The sequence below is a fragment of the Pongo abelii genome, chromosome 3 (genome assembly GCF_028885655.2).
Source record: "Pongo abelii isolate AG06213 chromosome 3, NHGRI_mPonAbe1-v2.0_pri, whole genome shotgun sequence".
NCBI lineage: Eukaryota > Metazoa > Chordata > Mammalia > Primates > Hominidae > Pongo > Pongo abelii.
The window spans coordinates 206,225,437-206,245,680 of record NC_071988.2 but is presented as its reverse complement, the minus strand read 5'-3'; the positions used below and the strand labels follow the sequence as shown (position 1 = coordinate 206,245,680).

Genomic DNA, 20,244 nt, shown 5'->3' with positions numbered 1-20,244 from the left:
ACTATCAGGGTGATGGGCACACTAAAAGCCTGGACGTCACCACTGTGCAAGATATGCATGTAACACAATATAGATTTAGGGGTACTGCATTTGTACCGCTAAATCTAAAACATTAAAAAATGAATATATAAAAGAATAAAGCAAGTGTGATGCGCTGCAAAGCTGGCTACAGATTCTTGCTAGCTGGCCTTGTATTTGGTGAATGGAGGTAGCTGAGCTGATGATCATCTAGCTTCCTCACGTGCCGGTGGCCTGACCTCACATAAAGCAAGGTGGCTGGCAGAGTCCACCGTTCTATGCAGCAGCAGCAGCAGCAACCATCACTTGTTGTTCGATGTGTTTTTATTCTTTGTTTATCCATTTAAAGGCTTATAAATTTTTATGAACTGTTTGTGAGGTGAATACATTGGGGTGGCAATATGACAGCTCGATGAGCTCTGTCCAAAAGCTTGCTCACATGCTTCCCATTTGTGACACGATGAACCAGATAGCCCAACTCAACTATGGTATGTGTTCCCCCTAGCGACACATACCTTAGTTGGAGACACTGCCTTAACCTTTCCAGGGCATTGGGTTACTATTTATAAATGTGATAAAACATTCTCTAACCAACCGACAAAACCCTGGAGAGCATCCAAGTCGCTGTGTCACAGAGAACCAGGGGTAGGGCTGAGGGGTGTAGCTCATGTGTCTCTGTCACATCAGCACCTTGATGTATTTGTTTCACAAACCACCATAAACATTTCCAGATCTTTGCATCTGTAAACACAGCTTCCCTTTACAGCTTTAAGTTGAAACTGTCAGAGCATTATTCAGCAGATAATTTTGGAGCAATCAGATATTATGCTCAATTAATGAAAGACTATAATATCAATATTAGGATATAAACCAGCCAATTTCAAGGAATCTGAAAATGAACTAAACCTCCTGACCAAGCAAATCCGACACTCTTTACAACCCCCTTTATGCCCCTTACGACTCATTATAGATAAAAGGCTTTAAAAAGTAATCAATGCCAAAATATTCTCTAGAAATGAACAAGTTTGCTTACCCAATGTAAATGCACTTTAATATATCATTTATCCACCAATAGATATTGTCACTGATGCCAGCAATCAAATGAAATGTTGACTCTGAGCAGAATGACTAATATGGAGGGTTATCTCTTTTTTTAGAATACGCTTGAGATTCTATATGCAGCATACACACGTGTTAAGTTATCTATAATATACACATGCACATATAAAAGATTGAATAAAGGCAGCTGTAAAACTTCCTAACATGTTACAGTCGGTAATTAACGCAAATCAGAATGAAAACACTCTAGACTGCAGTCTTTTGGAGGCAGGAGCTCATGATCCCCAAAGATTCAGAAGCATTACCTCATTGCAGCCTTGAGACAAGCTGAGCATTCACTCTAGGTCTTACCCAGCATGCACCGGTTCACACAAAGACAACAGAGGCGTGACCAATCACATTGTGGCTAGCAGGCACTGGTTCAAAGCCCTCTCCCAATATTACCCATTGACATGCTTGCTGGCAGCCTGCTGAACTTGTCGTCATGACAACACATCCCAGCTGCTCACGGAGGCTTGTTATATTACTTTTCCTTTTCACCACTCACTTAGCTAATTAAAAATTTAGAACTATGTTTTGCATGTTGGATGCAAACTGAAACAATGCAGGTTCCTTTTTTCTTTTCTAGTCTCTATTTTTTTTTTCAATGGAGCTTTTAAAAATGCTGGGAAAAGCAAATTGAAGGACACTCCCATGAAGTCCCAATATAACCAATCAATAGAGAGACTGCATGTAGCTCCAGCCAGATGGAATTTGTCGCTAAACCTAATCTGCAGCAAAGCAAAACCAAATCATGAACATCACTAAAGATGTTCTTCCTGTTCTGAAATCTAGAAGCCAATTCAGCATAGATATTTATGTTGAAATATTCACATTATTCTTGGTCAAAATGTTCTTTCAATATTTTTATTTAACATGATTCTGATGTAAAACAGCTCTACCCATAATTCCACAACGCAAACAGAGTAAATAAATAAATAAAGCACAGAGAGAAGATCTTGTAAAAACTGCCAATATGGCAAGTATTAAAGGAGGTTCCTGGTAAAAAGCATGCCCACAAACCTGACACATGTTTTAGATTTGATCACCAAAATGCACCACTGCGGGGGAAGGGGAGGAACGGCAGCCTTGCAGTTGAAAAACCATGGAAAGAAAATGCCAGCTTTTGTTTACCAAAGCATGAGAAATAAATTAAACCTCTCAAACTGTTTCGAAGGCGATGGCTGCCTCATGAATATCACCTTTTTGAAAACCCCCCCTTCCACTCTGAGTTAGACCTTCATAACTGGAGTTGATACCAAAGTCATTCTTAGAATTCTAAGGTAAAAATTTGTCTTCAGATTTCAGATTTCCACATAACACATTTAACAGAGTAGAAAGAAAATGAAAATTCGAAGCTATGTTCATTGTAAATAAGCAGAGATAGGAGACATCAAAGTGGCTTAGAAAATCTAAGTGTTACAGCTGAGGGGAGAGGTCTGCACTAATTTCAATGAAATGAGAACACGGAGACATCAAAAACATGCTGAGAGAGCTGGCGTGCCTTCTGCCTCTTCCCAGGTTAGTCTCCTAATTTTTTTCAGTCTGAAATAATCCAGGACTGTCTGATTTGTAGCATTCAGTCCTCAAGCACAGTGCAAATGTATCCACAGAGAGCCTGGCCTATTCTCTCCAGTACTGCCCACATCCCTGAATTTTCAGGTCTACCGTCAATACCACTGAAAAGAAGTCCCACCCACTGAGAGAGTTAGGAAGAGAAACTTCAAGGAAGCCGTACAGACTTCTAATTGCCAGTGAGGGATACGGGAGGAATGTGGGCCTGGGACACTGAGGCAGACATCATGAGCAGAGCTACTTGGGATGTTAAAGGTAAATACTGTTTATTCCCTGTCTTCTTACTTCAAGTAACCAACAGATGGAAGATCTAAGATGGGGTTTTCAGTTCAACATGGTAGACTGCAAACAGTGTATCCCAGCTCTCACCAAAATGACAGTAGGTAGAATAGAAAAGGAGAAGAGAATGAGAGGGAAGATGAAAGCAGATGAAGTCATCAAATAATTCTGGAAGTTGGAAAAGCAGATGGATGAGAAGTAGCTGAATTACAAGAGTGAGGAAAGTGTAAATATATATACAAGAGGAAAAGCCAACCACAGACGGTGGTATGGGTATAGTAATTCTAAAATGATTATGTATATATGGTGTGACTGAGAAAATTAATCATGAGAGAAGGAGACGAACAGCCCAGTGATATCTCTATGAACTCCTGATTTTATATGTATATTTCTCCTAGCTCTGTCCACTGAAAAGCTCTGGAGGCAACGCCACCCCAGTACAAAGAGCTCCCACAGCATTCACGATCTTGGGTTCTAAATACCATTCCACCATCCCCCCGAAAGAAACCAGGTGTCTTATTCACGATCTTGGGTTCTAAATACCATTCCACCATCCCCCCGAAAGAAACCAGGGTGCCTTATTCACGATCTTGGGTTCTAAATACCATTCCACCATCCCCCTGAAAGAAACCACGGTGCCTTATTCACGATCTTGGGTTCTAAATACCATTCCACCATCCCCCTGAAAGAAACCAGGGTGCCTTAGAGAAATAATTGATCATCACAAATAGGTCCAAGGCAGGAAAAACACAGGTGAACATGGAACATCATTTAGTGTCAGAAAAGGCTCAAAAACTGATGAGGACACCTCAAAAGACACGGGGACAAGATTGCAAGGATTTCTGTGGTCAAATCGGGAAACAGTTCAGCATAAAATAGCATGCCTGCAGAAGACTATAACCCACTGAATAAAAAGAAATCCATGAGTCCATTATGGCACAAAAACAAACAAAAAATTATAGAGTGCTTAGAAAAGGACAGTGCTTATTTTCGTTCAACAAATGAACATCAATTCATAACTTTAAAAGAAACTATCGAATTCGAATATCACATTTGTAACCACCATTGCAACAAGTGATTAAAGGAAGAATTACTGATGCATGATAAAACCACAGGGTCAAAGGCTGTTGGAAAACAAGCTATTCATACAGCCTCAAAATATCAACAGATTATTTTTAATTACAAAAAGAAAAAGACAATGGAGAAATCAGGCTGCCACCACCATAACCAAATGATCAAACTTACTATCATCAATGAGACAAAAAGCCACCATGTGCCTCCCAGTGTTATTTTTTTTTATTATTATACTTTAAGTTCTAGGGTACATGAGCACAACGTGCAGGTTTGTTACATATGTATACATGTGCCATGTTGGTGTGCTGCTCCCATTAACTCGTCATTTAGCATTAGGTATATCTCCTAATGCTATCCCTCCCCTCTCCACCCACCCCACAACAGTCCCCGGTGTGTGATGTTCCCCTTCCTGTGTCCAGAACACCACACAACTTACATAGTATTCTTGCAAAAAAATGCTTAATCTAAATCTAACCATGGAGAAATAATTGGACTTCGAACTGAGGAATATTCTGCAGAACAATTCGCCTGTAATGCTTGAAAAAGTCAGTTTCATAAAATGCAAAAGGAGGCTGGAAAACTCTGACACTAAAAGAAACTGAAGAAATGCTAGTCAATACAACATGTGATCCTTAGAGTTTGGAATTTAAATATAAGAATTTTAAAAAACAGTCATAGAGGATATTATTGGGATAACAGAAAAAATGTGAGTGTTAACTGCACACTAGAAATAGCATCATATCAATGATAAACTTTCTGAATTCAGTAATTCTAGTCTTATTATGTGTAAGAGAATGTCCTTGCTCTTGGGAAATGTACCTCTGAAATATTTAGGAAATGCAACTCTAAAACATTAGTGCCATGATGCTTGCAGCTACTCTCAAATGTACAGAAAATAGATATTAGAGATAGATAGATAGATAGATAGATGATAGATAGATAGATAGATAGATAGAACAAATGTGGCAAAATGTTAACAATTAGTAAATCTAGGTGAATAGTAGACTAGTGTTCCTTTCATGTACTTTGTAACTTTTGTGTCGCAAGAAATAAATTAAAAGCTGGTGGGAGGAAAGAAGGCTGCAAAGTCTCTAAAATTCAGGTATTGTTAAAGGTGAGGTGTAAAACAGGACTGAAAGCAGAACTATTGTTTGCAAAACTTTCTAAGGAGCGTTTAGACACTCAGTCCTATTCCTTCATCTAATACAGTTACCTCTCAACCTAGGCAGACGACAGCAATTTTATATACTGGAGAGGTTAAACCACAGGTTGTTAACTTAGGGACACCAAGCATAGCTGAGAGGAGAAATCAGATACTGAATGAAATAGGGTTATGTGAAAAATCATATAACTTACTCTTCCTCTGGACTGCTGTCACAGTCTGGAGACTGGTAGAATCTTCCAGGGAAACTGGCGCAAGAGAAAAGCCCAACCATTATCCTCTACAGATCACTCTGCAGGCAGGCCCACGAGGGATAAGCCCATCTCCCACAGAACTTCCAAGCAACACTTTAGTGCCTCCAGAGATCAAAACAAAGCAAAAACTAGAAAAGAAACTTTAAAGAAGCGGATGCAGGGCACAGAACAGAACAATCCTCTCCCAAACTCCTAAAATTAATATTCTAAGGAAGCTACTAGAGATGTGGCCCAGCAAAATCGGGAAATAAATCCAGGAACAGGAAGACATGGGGCCTAGAAGACAGAGGATCCAACACAGGAATGGTGAAAAGAAAACTCCCAGATATTAGCTGTTAGCCAGCCTTAAAAGCTAGTAGTCCCGATCAGAGGAGGAGGGCAGGGCGCTCTCAAAGCTAAGTCTCCAAGAACAGGGAGGAATAGCTAGATTGCCTGAGGTACTAAAGTACTAGGGGAAAAAAATACTGGTGGGAATCTGGCACATCTGATGGAGCACTGGGGAAAAAGTTAAAGACATATTTTTTTTAAATCTATGCAATTTTTTAAAAAGGCAATCATTAACTGCAGACAAAACGAATGGCTGTGTAAGGACAGTAAGTGTATTCATAGCACAATACTTGGCCCTTCAAAGAATAAAAGTTACGTAGCCATCATAATACCAACACTGATTATTGATTTAATCTGTAAGTTCTTGTACATGCGGAAGATAAAGGGAGGTGAGGTGACTACATAAGGAAGCTAAATTTCCCTTAGGCTACCCGGAAGACAAAATATAAAATCCAAAGTAATAAATCAAGATAAAGCATTACAAGCACATTTAGAAATTAGATACATGCCAAGGAAACAACTAGAGGAGTCTGAAGAGATTACCTCTGAGAATGAGAATCGAGGATTGGTTGGGGGGGCCGGGTGTGGTAGTTCCCAGCACTTTGGGGGGCCAGTCTGGCCAACATGGTGAAACTCCATCTCTACTAAAAATACAAAAATACAAAAATCAGCTGAGTGTGGTGGTGCACGCCTGTAATCCCAGCTACTTGGGAGGCTGAGGCAGGAGAATCACTTGAACCAGGCAGGCAGAGGTTGCACTGAGCCGAGATCCCACCACTGCACTCCAGCCTGGGCAACACAGTGAGACTCTGTCTCCAAATAAATAAATAAATAAATAAATAAATAAATAAATAAATATTGGTGGGGAAGGGATCAGGCGATTGTTATTTTTCATTATACTAGACAGTAGTGTGTGTGATGTGTGTGTGCATTTTTGACTTCTTAAATTATGTAAATAATTACCTTTGTAAAAGTAAAAATTAATTATAAAAACAAAACCAGGCTGGGTGTGGTGGCTCATGCCTGTAATCCCAGCACTTTGGGAGGTCGAGGAGGGTGGATCACTAGGTCAGGAGTTCCAGACTAGCCTGGCCAACATGGTGAAACCCCGTCTCTACTAAAAATACAAAAAATTAGCCAGGCGTGGTGGCGGGCGCCTGTAATCGCAGCTACTCAGGAGGCCGAGGCAAGAGAATCGCTTGAACCTGGGAAGTGGAGGTTGCAGTGAGCCAAGATCATGCCACTGCACTCCAGCCTGGGTGACAGAGTGAGACTGCATCTCAAAAAAAAAAACTAACGAATAGCACAGGCTTGGTAGGGCAGAAATCAATCCGCCAGTGAGACCTTTTTGAGTACCTCCCACGGGCCCTGCAACGTGACAAGAAGTGCTCCACAGTGCTGTGGATGTTCTTTTAGTTTCTTTTTTCATGTTATTTTTAAAGAAGCATTAATTACAAAAATTAGTTTTTATCAAGGACTAATAAGAAATTTACCCGAATGACGGTGGAAGGGGTGTTGTCAACATGAAACCACCTTCAATGAGAATTAGAGGCCCACAGTCTTAGCTCTGCAAGAGTAAAGCAAATTTCACTCACTCATTTAGCATACATCTATTAAGAACCACTTTCCGGCTCCCTCACACACTAGCTGTAGGACTCTGGGCAAGTTTTGAACCTCCTAATGTCTATAAAATGGGTGTAAGATCGAGTGTGGTGGCTCATGCCCGTAATCCCAGCACTTTGGGAGGCTGAGGCAGGTGGATCACTTGAGGTCAGGAGTTCAAGACCAGCCTGGGCAACATGGTGAAATCCCGTCTCTACTAAAAAGACAAAAATTAGCTGGGCGTGGTGGTGCATGCCTCTAATCCCAGCTACTCGGGAGGCTGAGGCAGGAGAATTGTTTGAACTTGGGAGGCGGAGGTTGCAGTGAGCCCAGATCCTGCCACTGCACTCCAGGCTGGGCGATGGAGCCAGACTCAGTCTCAAAAAAAAAAAAAAAAAAAAATCAGTGATAATAATCATGTATACCTCATAAATAGTGTGTGGCACAGAAAAAATGCTCAAGCAAGTTAAGTGCTACCTACTATGAATGGGCCCCAGTCTTGCCACTGGGTACAACAGGAACAAGGGGCACCCCTGCCTCCAGGACCTCTAATGGGAGGGGAAGGTGGCGATGAATAGGCAATGACAATGCAAAGTGGTAAAGGGGCACCCGGGTGTGGGGCTAGGAGGTATGCTCCCAACACCACCCTTGCCTTCATGAGCCATATGCCACCCCCGTGTGAACAAGCTGCCTTTCCCAGGGAAATCCCGTAAAACACTAGTCCCAGAATATACTTCTTTAAAAAAAAAAGTTTTGTGGTAAAATCTATCTGGGAAACACCACACTTTTTTTTTTTTTAATTATACTTTAAGTTCTGGGGTACATGTGCAGAACGTGCAGGTTTGTTACATAGGTATACATGTGCCATGGTGGTTTGCTGCACCCATTAACCCATCATCTACATTAGGTATTTCTCCTAATGCTATCCCTCCCCCAGCCCCCCACCCCCCAACAGGCCCCGGTGTGTGACGTTCCCCTCCCTGTGTCCATGTGTTCTCATTGTTCAGCTCCCACTTATGAGTGAGAACATGTGGTGTTTGGTTTTCTGTTCTTGTGTTAGTTTGCTGAGAAAGATGGTTTCCAGCTTCAACCATGTCCCTCCAAAGGACATTAACTCATGCTTTTTTATGGCTGCACAGTATTCCATGGGGAAACACCACACTTTATACCTGTGTTGGGACAGTCATCACTCATGAGCATATGTAGGACCCTAAGCAGTCCTACAGTAAAGAAAATGGTGCAACTTTGTTTAATTTGGCATTTCCCAAACTAACGTGACATGCACCTCTTTTTTTACTCAAGAGGCCCAAGTATCACAAAATTGGTGCTCCTCAATCACATTCTGGGAGTCACTGCCACTGATTTTAAGGCTGTCAAGATGGAGAAACTTTTATTCTGTTCTTTCTATTTCACAGCTTTTCAAATTCCTTTTTGATTTACCCCCAATTATTTGGACAATTTTTAAAGTCTCAAAAGTTTACAATGAAAATATTATTTAATGGGAAACTCCCCTAACTAAACTACTCTTGTGAAAAGGAATCTAACATATATTTGTGAGATCTGTATATACTTTTGACAATAATCACATAGTTGAGTTCAAATAATTCAGAATGAAGAAAAGGTTTCAATAACATTTTTAGAACAAAAGTAAAATCAGTGATGGATTCTTTTCTTTTTTCTTTAGAAGAATACTATATGAATCCTGGATAATTTGTGAAATGAGATGTGTTATGGTTTTTAAAGTAACCAGAACAAACCAACACCATAAAAAAAGTAGCATGTGGGTTCTGCAGCAGTTTCCCTGTTTTGAAATATGCGTGAATGGGATTATTTTACATTCACTTGCTTCTCTTGCCTTTTGAGAAAACTCACAAATACATTCTTTCTGTGCCAAAGTTTTCCGAGAAAGAGAGTCTGGAAGTCCAGTGTTGTTTATCTCACTGCAAACAAAACTGCTTTAACGTGGGGAAACTACAAAGGGCTAGAGGGAGAGCATCGGAGAGTGAAGAGAGTCGCTCACTCACTTTTTATTTATTTATTTGTTTATTTAGAGACAGAGTCTCGCTCTGTCACTCAGGCCAGAGTGCAGTGGTGCGATCTCGGCTCACTGCAACCTTCTGTCTCCTGGGTTCAAGAGATTCTCCTGCCTCAGCCTCCCGAGTAACTGGAACTACAGGCATGAGCCACCATGCCCAGCTAAATTTTTTGTATTTTTTGTGTAGAGACGGGGGTTTCACCATGTTGCCCAGGCTGGTCTCGAACTCCTGACCTTGTGATCTGCCTGCCTTGGCCTCCCAAAGTGTTGGGATTACAGGCGTGAGCCACTGCACCCGACCACTCACCTACTTTTACAAAACTGGATAAGAGACTGTCTTCCTTGCCGAGCGCGGTGGCTCACGCCTGTAATCCCAGCTGCCTGAGAGACTGAGGCAGGAGAATCGCTTGTACCCGGGAGGTGGAGGTTTCAGTGAGCTGAGATTGCGCCACTGCACTCCAGCCTGGGCAACAAGAACGAAACTCCATCCCAAAAAAGAAAAAAAAAAAAAAAACAGAGACTGTCGTCCTCTAAATCATGGATGAAAATATCTACGAATAGGCAGCAACATGGACTTTCCTTCCTCTCTCTAGTCTTGCTCCTCTTCCCACCTCTGTCACCCCAAATCCTTTCTCCACACTGCAGGAAGAATGAGCTCCTAAAGTGCCTCAAGGTGATCCTGTCACTCCTGAGCAAAGCCTCTGCACTACTCTCCTTTTTTTTTTGAGACGGAGTCTCTCTTGTCGCCCAGCCTGGAGTGCAGTGGCGCGATCTCGGCTCACTGCAAGCTCCGCCTCCCAGGTTCACGCCATTCTCCAGCCTCAGCCTCCCGAGTAGCTGGGACTTCAGGCGCCGCCACCACGCCCGGATAATTTTTTGTGTTTTTAGTAGAGACAGGGTTTCACCGTGTTAGCCAGGATGGTCTCCATCTCCTGACCTCGTGATCCGCCCTCCTCGGCCTCCCAAAGTGCTGGGATTACAGGCGTGAGCCACCGCGCCCGGCCGCACTACTCTCCTTCTTAAACAAACTAGGGACTTCATGACGTGGGTTGTGGGGGCTTTCTGCTCTGACCCCAGTGAACATCCCTAACTCCATCTCTTGGCAGCTGCTCCCTCCTACCAGCCTGCGCTCCCACAGAACTGTGAGCTCCTGAAATCAGCCCCCTGCAGGCTCTCTGCAAGCTGTTCTCTGGCTGCAGCGAGGCTGCTCCTTTCCTTGTCCGGAGTCCCCAGCACGCTGTGAGTTCTGTGGGCTCCCCGGCCTCATGCGCTATTGCATGCCCAACCATCCTGCTGCATGTCATTCCAGCTCCTCGGTACAGAGATCTTTGACAAACTCGGCCTGCTCGTGCCACTTCCCCATTAAGCCTTCCAGTGGCTTCCTGGGACAGTCTCTTCTTTCCATCCTGTCTCCCCTGATTTCCCCAGGAGCTCCAGCCACACCGGCTCCCCATTACTTTCTGCTGCCCTTGGCCTTCACACTCCCTGCCCCAGGAGCATCCTGCCCAGGCCAGGTCCCCTTTTTCTGAACCTCCTAGCAGCCTGTTTTATTTCCTTCATGTTTGAGTCTGAGTCTGTCTCTCTCTCTCTCCCACTAATCTGTAGGTCCATCAAGGCGGAGACCATTTCAGCTTTGCTCACTACCCGATATCCTTGAATAATCCCCCACATCTAGACCACAGCCAGGCATACAATAAGTCTCTGTGAACATGTGCTGAATATATGAACGAATGAATGAATGACCAAAGTGTCTTAATCTACCCAGAGAAATAAAAACTAAAGGAGTTCAGCTTTAGCTGTCCCTTCTCTGGAATAGCAATGTAATTTAATAAGAGTGTAATGCAGTTAGCAGATTAATCAAATGCAGTTAGCAAATTAATAAAAATGCTGTACAATGGTGAGAAGAACATGCCTAAAATGAAAACTTTATGACTTTTAATTCATGGTGTTAACTGTCAGTAGGAGCCCTCAAACCTCAGGGGGACATTGTGAGAAAAGTGGGGAAGAGGTGACATTGCTAGAGGAGGGATACAAATGCTGACTGAACGGAGCATCCACACATCAAAGCACAAAAATGGGAAGCATGACTTGCTAAATGTCTAAACGGATAAGACCACCACCAGCCTGAAATAACAAGCACTCAAAAAAATATGATCTAAAAATATAAAAATATCTTGCAAAAATCTAAAGTGTATTGGTATTTAAATTAAGAAAGTTTTTGTTTGTTTGTTTGTTTTTGATACGGAATCTCGCCCTGTCGCCCAGGCTGGAGTACAATGGCACGATCTGGGCTCACTGCAACCTCCATCTCCCGGGTTCAAGCGATTCTCCTGCCTCAGCCTCCTGAGTAGCTGGGATTACGGGCACCTGCCACCATGCCCAGCTAATTTTTGTATTTTTAGTAGAGATGGGGTTTCATCTTGTTGGCCCGGCTGGTCTCGAACTCCTGACCTTGTGATCCGCCCACCTCGGCCTCCCTAAGTGCTGCGATTACAGGCATGAGCCACCACGCCTGGCCTAAATTAAGAAAGTACAGCAAATTACACATCCAAACTATTACAATTTTAAGGGCAATTTCTTAAAATTAAAGACAAAGAAAAAGAAAAAATGCTACCTTTGAATTTCCATGTTTAAAGAATTAATACAGTGATTGATTTAACATTAGCCTGTGTATTTGTTTTGTAATTTGGCTCCTGAGTGTTTACAACTTGATATCATTTCTGAGATCTCCTCTCCTATTGTTTCTTCCTCTTCCTTTAGTGCCTAATCTTGGTTTGATTGGTGGTTGTGAACACTGCTTTCCCCACCTATTATACCAATAGCTTCGATTTCTCCATGAGAAGACTAAAAAAAAAATATGAAAACTATTAATGCCACTATTGTGTGGACCTCTGCTTGGTGGATATCACTTATTATTTTTCTTATGGTGTCCAGGAATTAGCATCCTTGTTTCAGCAATGGATAGATTACAGCCAAGAGAAAGAAAGATCTAAGATTTGCTGAGCACCCTCTAAGTATCAGAGACAATACTTTACATGTTCTCTCATTTAATCATAATAGCAACCTGGTAAGTGAGGTCTCATTATTGCGATTTTAAGAATAAAGCAGCCCGGCACAGTGGCTAACGCCTGTAATCCCAGCACTTTGGGAAGCTGAGGCGGGCGAATCACCTGAGGTCAGGAGTTTGAGACCAGCCTGACTAACATGCTGAAAGCCCATCTCTACTAAAAGTACAAAAATTAGCCAGGCGTGGTGATGGGTGCCTGTAATCCCAGCTACTTGGTAGGCTGAGGCAGGAGAATCACTCGAACCTGGGAGGCAGAGGTTGCAGTGAGCCAAGATCGCGCCACTGCACTCCAGCCTAAACTCCGTCTCAGAAAAAAGAATAAGTCATTAACAAGTTAACAGCTTGTCCAAAGGCTGCATAGTCATTAGAGAAAGAGCCCCAAGAGCACTTGGATCCCTGCCTGGTGATTATTCCCCAACTAGGTGTTGAATTGACTAATAGAAATATGGAGCTATTGGAAAACACTCCACCTGCCAATTTTAAGATGCTATGTATCAGCTTAAGGACAAATAATAAATGTGCAACCTAAAAATTACTTCTCTATTGGCTTCTCCTTTTTGAAAGGAAATAAGCCTCCACATACTTATCAAACATCTCTACTTACTCTCTTTTTTTTTTTTTTGTTTGAGACGGAGTTTTGCTCTTGTTGCCCAGGCTGGAGTGCAATGTCATGATCTTGGCTCACTGCAACCTCCGCCTGCCAGGTTCAAGTAATTCACCTGCCTTAGCCTCCCGACTAGCTGGGATTACAGGCGTGAGCCACCGCAACCAGCTAATTTTTTGTATTTTTAGTAGAGACAGGGTTTCACCATGTTGGCCAGGCTGGTCTTGAACTCCTGACCTCAGGTGATCTGCCCACCTCAGCTTCCCAAAGTGCTAGGATTACAGGCGTGAGCCACCGCACCCAGCCTCTACTTACTCTTAAATGTAAGTTTGCTACCATGGAGACTTGTTGTAACAACTTAGGATAGCACAGCATCAAGCAAAAAGCCAACTGGTTCTAACACATGCTAACTGCAGTAATATTAGTATGTACAAAATTGTACTGAGACACAGAGAAGGCACCGTTCCACTCTGCTTGGGAGAACCCTGACAAACAACAGAGAAGATGACAAGGAAGGAGTCTTCAGGAAGGAGGAAGGGGAGGTGTGTTCCAGGCAGAGAAAACAGCCTCTGGAACACAAAACACAGAGTGAACATTTACTGAGGACTGAGCAATAAGGCAACCATTACTTTAGTTAATCCTCCCAGCAAGCCAATGATGTAGTGCTACTATGATTTGCTTTTTGCAGATAGGGAAACAGAAGCACAAAGAAATTAAATAATGTATATAGCTAGTGGAAAAGTGGAGTTCTGTGTAGAACCAAAGGGCCAATGCAACAGGGCATATTTTGAGATGTGTATTGCATGAGAAGCAAAAGACAGTCCCACCCCACAAACTAGATGGCTAATAAAGCAGCGCTAATGCCAAGGCCAACAGGGAAATATTACACTCAGCCCTCTGTGAGCTCCATATCCAACCAACCAACGATCAAAACTATGCGGAAAAAAATAATCAAAACTAACAATTAAAAAAATACAAATTTTAAAAATACAATATAATGACTACTCACAGAGCATTTACACTGTATGAGGTATTATAAGCACATGTAGAAGTAATTTAAAGTACACAGGAGGATGTGCATGAGTTCACTGCAAATACAGTTGTTTCTTGCTGTCTTAGGGAGCTGGTTCCAGGACCCCCCCACCGCCTGCCCCCAGGATACCAAAATCCACGGATGGTCAGATTTCTGATATAAAGTGGTGTGGTGTTTGCATAGAACTTACCCACATCCTACATATATTTTAAATCATCTTTATATTACTTACGAGACATAATACAACATAAATACTATGTAAATAGTTGTAGGCAGGGCACAGTGGCTCACACCTGCAATCCCAGCACTCTTGGAGGCCAAGGAGGGGGTGGATCACAAGGTCAGGAGTTCGAGACCAGCCTGACCAACATGGTGAAACCCCAACTCTACTAAAAATGCAAAAATTAGCTGGGTGTGGTGGCACGCACCTGTAATCCCAGCTACTCAGGAGGGTGAAGCAGGAGAATTGCTTGAACCCGGGAGGCAGAGGTTGCAGTGAGCTGAGATCACACCACTGCAGTCTAGCCTGTGCGACAGAGCGAGACTCCATCACAAAAAAAACAAAACAAAAAAAACCAAACACAACTATGTAAATAGTTGTTATATTATTTAGGGAATAATAACAAGAAAAAAAGTCCATATATGTTCAGCACAAATGCCTTTTTTTCCAAATATTTTTGATCCACAGTTGGCTCAGTCCAAGGACGCAGAACCCATAGATATCGAGGACATTTTATACTAGGGACTTGAGCATCCTCAGATTTTGGTATCCATGGGGTCATAGGCCCAACCCCTCCTCCTCATGGACACCAAGGCATGACTGTACTTATTATTAAGTTCTTGCTATGTGCTTGGCTCTTGTCACAGACATAAGCTCATTTAATCCTCCTGAAAACAGTCACTTTGCAAGTGAGGAAACTGAGACTAAGAAAAGGCATGTAATTTGCCTGAAGTCACACAGCAAATAAACGCTTGAAATGAAGTCAGTCTTCCTAGAAAGCCCATCATTTTAACCATTATGCTATCCTGCCATTTTATTAAACACTGAGAGGTCATCTGAATTAAAAAGTGTGACCTTGAATTCAGCCAACGTCTTGTATTTATTTGTTTTAGAACAAGACCTGTTAGACCTAGGAAACATTATTGCTTTCTTTCCAAAATCATTTACCCTGAGTGCCCACTGACATAGAAAATATTTTAAATTGTTCCCTTTAGAAACTGTAGTCCTAAGGGAGCTACGGACTACATTCACAATGGTTTTATTCAGATTTAGAACATTAAGCATTTCATGACTAAAGTTTTCTAAAGAGCTTAAAGAAATATATTCTAAAGGAGGATACGATGGCTACAGCTCTTCGCAAGGAGAGAAGAAATGATGTGTCCCAGCAAAACAAACTGAAGGTAAAAGAACACACCGACTGAGGACAAGAGAGCATTTCCCAGCGTCTTAGAACCTGAATCACAAGGGCCCTTCAGTCTTCTTTCGTGGTGTGCTCAACGATGGGAAACAACTTTGCTGTACCCACGGTAAACAGATTTCCTCAGCCCTTTGCAACATTCGTAATCCCTCAACAAATGGCACCTGCTTTGTTTTCACAGAACTTTTTCTTTTTCTCCGTAGTACTGCTATGGGTTCCTAATTTTTAAATGCAGGCCTACAGGCATTCATAGTAACCTGTACCCAGCAAAACCGTCTTGAGCACAACTAACTTTTGCTCAAAATACAGATGCAATCTAGAAATGATCTATAAAATCTAAAGACAAAATTACTTATGATTAGAAAGCTCATTAAATCATTCTAATCAATAAATAATCAATTAAGTCACTTTGCTTTTGCTCTCTCACCAAGGAATGGGTATACTGTCACGACCTTCTCTCTCTCTGCCGCGTACGCTCATGTTAAAATCAGATTTTTCCTGTGTCTCCTCACTTCCAACCCCCAAATTCTGCAACTGAAATTCTCCTATGTTCCCTTTTTGGAGAAATTTTTAAAATACCAAAGAGCTCAAAGATGTGTAAAATACACACCTGCCTTGCCACCATCTAAAACTGACAATTGATGAAATTTTGTCCTAATCTTTTCTACAGAAAAGAATGAAACCTTGAAGGTAAGGTGATACACTCACAGACTCCATATCCAGAGGCACTTTTTGAACTTGACCATCAATTCTCCCAGTACATTTAAAGACTTTTACATATGTAAATGAATGCACAACAATATTTGGTATTTTTAGATGCATAATCAAAGACTTAAATAAATGGTATTATATTGTGTATCATTCTGTAAGCTGTGTCTTTTTTGTTGATGTGCCCTAGACATGGTAGACATTAGATAAAATTTGTTTAATGAGTAAAAGATAGGCTTATAATAGGGAAGCCTCATATTTGCCAAATAAATAAATTATCCAAACATTCTTTACTAGTTGTCATATTGAGGTGCTCAAAGGCAAATAGAGAATTTATACTTAAATGACTTTCTCACTATTTTATTCTATTTTATTTTGAGATGGAGTCTCTCTCACGTAGGCTGGGGTGCAGTGCTGTGATCTCGGCTCACTGCAACCTCCACCTCCTGGGTTCCAGCAATTCTCCTGGCTCAGCCTCCCAAGTAGCTGGGATTACAGGCATGCACCACCACGCTTGGCTAACTTTTGTAGTTTTTGTAAAGATGGGGTTTCAGCATGTTGGCCAGGCAGGTCTCGAACTATTGACTTCATGATCCACCCACCTTGGCCTCCCAAAGTGCTGAGAATTACAGGTGTGAGCCACCATGCCCGGCTCTCACCCATATATTTTAAATGCATGCTCAGTAAATATCTGATGAATAATGACAGGGTCTTAATGTAGTATTTGAGTGTCTTATGCACCTGAGTTTGGAAGACTCACATATCAGCACCACGTGAAGTATTCCAGTTAAGCAGTGGTGCTAAAAGTAAGACATGTTTCCCAGGACATGGAGGAGTAGGGCAGCCCTGGCTTTAATTAAGCCCCGCAGGGCCAAGACACTCACTTAGCAAAAGGGATGAACGGATAAGTAACTACTATTTTACCCTGACTTATATTGTCAGCTACTCTGTGAAGTGTCCCCAGCTTCCTAGGAAGAATTTTCTCTTCTCTCTATCTATACTCAGAACATTTATGCAACCAGAATGTATTCTCTTACATTTGTCTGTCTGTCTTCTGTACTGAGCCATGGGTTTCTCCACAGCACGACTGACTTTGAGACATCATTGAATCTACAGCACCTAGCACAGTGCTCAGTGGTGGCTACAGCAGAGTGGCATCCCCTGGGGAGATTTCTTTTTTGTTTTTTGGGTTTTTCTTTTTATCTTTGAGGCGGAGTCTTGCTCTGTTGCTCAGGCTGGAGTGCAGTGGCGTGATCTCAGCTCACTGCAACCTCTGCCTCCCGGATTCAAGCGATTCTTCTGCCTCAGCCTCCCGCGTAGCTGGGACTACAGGCGCACGCCACCACACCCAGCTAATTTTTGTATTTTTAGTAGAGATGGGGTTTCACTGTATTGGCCAGGCTGGTCTCGAACTCCTGACCTTGTGATTTGCCTGCCTTGGCCTGAGATTTCTTTTTTAAATCATAAAACTCAAGAATGATTCTGCACTTCTATTTCTTCTCGTACGTTTGAAATTCTTGATCACTTTATTTCTCTATATTTTATTTAAAAAACATTTTTAAATGGAAAGTTCCAAATACATTCAAAAGTTAGCAGAACAGTATCCTAAAACCTCCACGTACCTATCACTCAGCTTCAAGAATTAACTCATTTTTGTTTCTCTGTGGAAAATGAAACTGGAAACCATAGATGATACATAATAGGTATGATTTATTCTAGAAAATCTATGCAAATTCATAGTCCTTGCCTCTACATGAAAAAGGTGTTTTCAGTTAAAATAAAATATTTTAGATTTTTAACAAATAATTCCCTGCTTTAGTTAAGTTTATTCACTGGGCAACTAGCTACCAGAAGAGAGTATTCCTGGATTGCCAAGTTGCAAACACACGGTCACTGTCCCATAATATCCTGTCCCCAAAATTAATGAGAGTTAAATGACTAAATATATTTAATTATGTCAGTGTTCTCGTCCAGCCTAAACTTTTATCTGAACTAATAAATCTTTTAAAATTTGGAATCTCAAGGTTTCTTTTCTATTGCCATTCGGAAAGCTGACTGTATCCCGGATTCAAACAGTCTTCTAGAAAAGTTGAAACTCACTACTGCCAGAGTTGGAATTCAAAGCCCCAGCAATTAGATGAACTGATAAGAAATGATTAAGTAGCAATACAAAAACAAAAGCCATTTACTTTACAAAATGAAAACATCTGACAAGATAAAATAATAGAGACTCCTTATAAAATATAATATAATAAAATGATAAAGACTTCTTATTTCATAAGATAATAATAAATAAGATAATAACAAATATTAATAAGACAATAATAAATTCATAAGATAATAAATATTAATAAGATAATAATATTAAAATATAGTAAGACAATAAAAATAAGATAATAAATATTAATAAGATAATAATAAAATAATAAAGACATTATTTCAGGGCCATAAGAATTGGTTTCAAACCATTAAAAAAGTTTTTTTAAAACACATGATATAGAAAAATCTTTATAAATATGGCCTGCCTCCATTCTCCTAGGACCCTATACCAGCTTTGCAGTTCCTGTCTGCCATTTGTTTTCTCAAGCTGAAACAGTAGTTAGCCCATATTTTACAAACAAGAGCTCTTCTATCTCTTTTTGGAGTGCCTAAAAAGTCAGTTTACAAATGTAAATTATGCAATATGGAATGACTTTTTTTTTAAGAAAAGGAAGAATATAATTAAAGAAGAGCTGGAGGACTACAGGTTTTTGTATACAGATAATGAAAATGAAATGGGGATGAGCTCAGGAGAATCAGAAGCCTCTTAGTGATCCCTCAGTACCAGATGAAACCCAGATCCAACAACCAGAAGTCTGGTCCCATGCGGTGAGTCATGAGTGTTCATCCAAGTTTTGTTTTTGTTTTTATAACCTTGGTTTTGTCTAAAAAAAAAAAAAAACCTAGAAGCCTGGCATATATATATAATACAAATGTGTAAGATAATTTAGAAATTTGTAAGATAATTTACAAATGTCTAAACTCAAAGGAAACAAGCTGGTTGATCAATCAGCAGTAAATTGGATTGTACCTCTGTTGAAATGTCTGCTCTCAGTGTCAAAGTTTATTTAACTGTTGGCTGCTCATCTCAGAGCTGTTAACATTAAAATTACACTGATTGAGCCAAAATCAAAGATGCTTTTGCTGTTTACAATCAGGCATGAAGGCTAATTACTTACTAATCCTTGAGAGTTTTAAATGCTTCTGAGGTACTAAATACCCCTGAGGACCATCCATACTTTTTAATGGGTTGAGGACAGACCCTTCAACACATGTGCCCTCTAATAGCTAAAGAGGAGTTGTAGGTTGCCAGGCATGATGAAGTGATAAATGTCAACAAGAGAATCATTATTGTCTGTCATCCTAGAGAATCTCAGATTCTCTCTAACCAAAGTGTACAACAAAATATTCACAACATATTGATTTATATTTCATCTCTGTGTTCCTTCCAGTGGAGCTTTTTAATGCACAACACATAAACTTTATAATATGAACATTAGCTCCATCTACCAATTGTTAATGACTATGTGCCAGGCACGTGCTAAGTACTTTAAGCACATAATATGGTATCCATGTTGTTTATCACCATACCCCCGGTATACTTATTAGGTATACACCACCACCCCATGCATGAATATTGGGGTGCTCAAAAAATTTTTCTTTTGAGATGGAGTCTTGCTCTGTTGCCCAGGCTGGAGTGCAGTGGTGCGATCTCAGCTCACTGCAGCCTCTGCCTCCCATGTTCAAGTGATTCTCCTGCTTCAGCCTCCCGAGTAGCTGGGATTACAGGCGCCTACCACCAAGCCTGGCTAATTTTTGTATTTTTAGTAGAGACGGAGTTTTGCCATGTTACCCAGACTGGTTTCAAACTCCTGACCTCAGGTGATCTGCCCACCTTGGCCTCCCAAAGTGCTGGGATCATAGGTGTGAGCCACAGTGCTTGCCACAAAA

The 20,244-nt window shown here is 41.2% G+C and overlaps 1 protein-coding gene across 3 annotated transcripts in view; it reads right to left on the bottom strand.

Annotated features, from left to right (window-relative positions):
• Positions 1–20,244, bottom strand: part of STOX2 (storkhead box 2) — a 217,725-nt gene that overhangs the window by 55,968 nt on the left and 141,513 nt on the right. Inside the window, exon 1 of one of the 3 annotated variants that reach the window (XM_054553418.2) lies at positions 1,383–4,305. The gene's annotated coding sequence lies outside the window, so the exon portion shown is untranslated. 3 annotated transcript variants of the gene reach the window in all.